The following is a 4289-nucleotide window of genomic DNA, read 5'->3' on the forward strand; positions in this document are numbered from 1 at the left end:
TTCAAATTTTCTGTTCAGCTTTGGTTTTTTTCATCAAAAATGCTTGAAAGTCATCTATTTCATTGAATGATCATATTTTCCCCTAAAGTATTATACTCAGTTTTGCTGGGTAGGTCATTCTTGGTTTTATCCTAGCTCCTTTGACCTCCAGAATATCATATTCCAAGCCCTTCAATCCCTTAATGTAGAAGCTGGTAGGTATTGTGTTATCCTGATTGTGTTTCCACAATACTCAATTTACTTCTTCCTGACTGCTTGTAATATTTTCTCCTTGACCTGGGAACTCTGGAATTTGGCCATAATATTCCTAGGAGTTTTTTGGGGAGGGATCTTTTTCAAGAGGCAATTGGTGAATTCTTTCTTTCTTTTTTTTTTTTTAGGTTCACTAAATTTATTTTTAAAATCATAAAACATTTCTTACAAAAGAGCATTACATTCTGCACACTGCTCTGAATGGATGCCAGGGACACGTGGACATTGATACTCTTTCTCCCCTGTCCCCACCCCTACCCCCCTGAAAAAAAATTACAATGACCACAAAGCAAGGTGTTCACCATAGTTACAGGAGGGGAAAAATTATTATTATTATTATTATTATTATTATTATTTTTTACCACCAACAATGAACAAAAGTAAAATTCACTCTCTCTGCTGCTGTTTCAAAATTTCAATGTTTAGTTTTGACACCCTTCCCCCTCCCCCTGTTTCTAAGGAACTAAAACATTACATCTGGTGAACAGCAAAGATTTCACTACACCTCAAATGCAGAACACCTATGAAGCAGAGGAATGTTGGCTTTTTAAACAGAAGCGGATAAAAAAAAAAAAAGATACAAGACTCCTTCAGTTCTTCACTAGTCTTAGAAAAACTTTCCAGAATACTGCTTCACACTATAAAAAAGAAAAAAATATCTTGCATTAGAATACTTCAACATCTGCATACTGCTTCGCACTGTTTTGCAGTAAATAATTGTATCTGGTCCTGTGTTCTTGTAATGGTAATAATTCAATCCTCAGATCCTTCCAAAGACTCATCAATTTTTATTGATGCTCCAGATTCATGACGTAGTTGTTTGATTTGCTGACCACCTTTGACAATATTAGATCCCAGCCAAATCTTTGGGAATAGTTACTTATGTTGTAATAATGGGTCCACCAAGATCACTGTATGAGCCACAACCCCCTGCATAGGAATAATCATATCCAGAACCACTGGTAAACTCATGGTACTCAACCCGTGGTTCATAAGCCATCTGCCATTCGGAAGGACTCCATGTATCTATTGCAGCGTCCCAAGTCTCATCAGCACTAAAATCAACCATGCCATCATAACGGTTACCGGGTTTTCCTCTTCTGTCATAAGCCATAAGATCTCCTCCTCTAAGTGGTGGTGGTGGAGGAAGAGGAAGATTTAGAGCTCTGCGACTGCCTCTGCCACCACGTCCAGGAGGAGGTGGTGGGGGTCCTCTGCAAGGGCTCATGTCATCATAATCTCTTCTAGATGGGGGCATTCTATCAAAGCCTCTTCTTCCCCTCATGGGAAACCCCACAGGGCGTCCTTGTCCATCATCAAACATCATTGTGAAACCACCATAGTCGTAGGTTTCATCATAGAAATTGGGATCATAGGGCTGTGCATGTCCTTTGATGGGAGACTCAGATATAAGATCCAGTATGATCTTTATGCACTCCACAACCCTATCAGGCTTTCCCCCAATAAGAGCAACTCTATCTGTGGAATGAGGACAGCATTCCTGGAAAAGCTTGATAGTTGTCTGAGTATTCTCTCGAAGTTCTTTGATTTTAGCACCTTTGACGCCAATAATTCCTCCTGCCAGACTCTGGTGAATCAACAGTCTTAACTCACAGTCAAAGTCGCTTCCTTTATAGTGTTGGTAATTTAAGCATTCCACAGCATCAGATTTGAGTGGGAGCTGGCTGGTTGCAGTGGGTGATGGCAACTGGAAGCCGTCTTCCAAGGTAGGGATGATTTTCTTCAGAATTTCTCCAATTGTTTCAATATCTGCACTAATACTCAATATGCACTCAGGGCCACTGCTGTCTGGGACTGAAACACTGGCGTTGTGGTCTATACGAAGTGCTTTAATGTTTTTTGCCTCCTTTCCAAATCACTGCTCCAGCACTCTTGCTTTGAAGAAAAATGCACAGTTCAACCATCTCGTCAGTGTTTCTAGATCTTTTAAAGGCCTGTTCCTCCTCCATATCTTCAGCAGAGCGCTTACCAAATTCACCATTGGTTTCAGTACTGGGGAAGGTTTCTTCTGGCTGCTCAGTCTCCATTTTCTCAGATTAAATGGGTAGCAAGAGGCTGCCTTCTCTTCTACGCCGCTGCTGCCCCAGTCTGTCAGAGCTAAACAGAGAGCCAACACAGGCCCCTCACTCCCCTCCCCCACTTCTTAAATTCTTTCAATTTCTATTTTGCCTTCTGGTTCTAGAATATCAGGGCAATTTTCCTGGAGGATTTCTTGAAGGATGGTTTCTAGGTTCTTTTTCTGATCATGACTTTCAGATAGTCCAATAATTTTTAAATGATCTCTCCTGGATCTATTTTCCAGGTCAGTGGCTTTTCTAATGAGATTTTTCAAATTGCCTTCTATTTTTTAAATTGTTTAAATCTGTTTTATAGTATCTTGGTTTCTCATGAAGTCATTAGCTTTTGCTCCGATCTAATTTTGAAGGAATTATTTTCTTCAGTGAGTTTTTCAAATTCCTTTTCCATTTGGGCAATTCAACGTTTTAAGGCATTCTTCTCCTCATTGGCTTTTTGGGCCTCTTTTGCCATTTGAGTTAGTCTATTTTTTAAGTTGTTATTTTCTTCAGTATTTTTTAGGGTCTCCTTTAGCAGGCTGTTGACTCACTTTTCATGATTTTCTTGAATCATTCTCATTTCTCTTCCCAATTTTTGCTCCACTTCTCTTACCTGATTTTCAAAATCCTTCTTGAGCTCCTCCATGGTCTGCAATCAGTTCATATTTATTTTGGAAGCTTTTAATGCAGGAGTTTTGACTTTGTTGCCTTCTTCTGATTTCATGTTTTGATACTTTTTGTCCCCCAAAAAGGATTCTATGGTCTCATTTTGCTTACTCTGCTTGCTCATCTTGCCAGCCAATTACTTAACTTTTGAGTTCTTTGACATGGTAGAAATCTGCTTCCAGAGTGGAGAGATCTGTCCCAAATTGGTGGGGTTTTCGCAAATGTTGTCAGACATATGAGGGGGCTAGCCTCTCTACAACCACCACAAGCTCTGGCACACTGGTGTTTCTCACCCCAGCACCACCACCTAAGACAATGACCCAGATCCAAGCAGGTCAAAGCAAGAGCAATTACCCTCTGAATGGTTGCTTGGTCCCTCTATGGTCTGTAGGCCGGGAACTCTGGAGGCAGCCACATGGCAGCCAGCAGCTGCAGCCGCTACATCTCTGCCACCTCACATCCTGGGGTCAGCGACCAGATGGAGCTCTTCTGTCATCCATTTCCAGAGTTCCCCACTGACCTTTTACTTTCTCTTTGGCATTTATGGGTTGAGAAGTATGGAAATCACCATAGTTGCCAGTGATTCACTCTCCTGAAGTCTGTTCTGGCCAATCTGGGCCACTGCTCAGGGCTGCCCCCAGCCTCAGTGAGGCTCATGTGGGACTGTGCTCTACTTCCACCTTGGTGTGATAGACTTGTCAGCCTGCCAGAATGGCTTCAGGGGGAGATTTGTTTCTCTCTGTCATTTTGTGGGTTCTGTAGCTCTAAAATTTGTTTAGAGTCATATTTTACAGGTATTGGAGATAGTTGTGGCAGGAGCTCATGGAATTTCTTACTCATCCTTTAAAGTTTTACCTAAGTACTACCTCTTTTTAGAAGCCTTTCTTGATCCCTCACCAGCAACATCCTTTCTTATGAAACCTGAAATAGCACTTTGCTCCACATTAGTTAAGTAGTAAAGTTAGCTGTCCTTCCATTTCATTCTCTTATCAGCTTCTGCAATCTAGTAGGAGAATGTTTAATGGCAGTGACATATGTCCTCTAAACTCTATAATTTCCCAACTGCCTAGTACAGTGGGTTTGTACATAGTAGGTGCTTAATAGGTTTTTGTTGTACTGAATTTGATATGTAGCAGAAGGTATTCATAATTATGGTGGAGTTGCTCAGACTTAGTGGCATAACAGAAAAATGCAGAAGTGATAGCCAGGTTCTCCAAATTCCTGGATACTGCAAAAATATTTAATTCATTTAATGATTGAGATGATGGGCCCTGTCAAACATCATCATCATCACCA

At 40.9% G+C, this 4289-nt stretch overlaps 1 pseudogene; it reads right to left on the reverse strand.

The window, feature by feature from the left end:
* Positions 1 to 592: 592 nt before the first annotated feature.
* Positions 593 to 2408, reverse strand: LOC138159628 (heterogeneous nuclear ribonucleoprotein K-like; annotated as a pseudogene).
* Between the last annotated feature and the right edge of the window lie 1881 nt (positions 2409 to 4289).

Source organism: Petaurus breviceps, unplaced genomic scaffold (genome assembly GCF_028583685.1).
Source record: "Petaurus breviceps papuanus isolate PSGF00001 unplaced genomic scaffold, PetGlider_PUasm1.0 176, whole genome shotgun sequence".
NCBI lineage: Eukaryota > Metazoa > Chordata > Mammalia > Diprotodontia > Petauridae > Petaurus > Petaurus breviceps.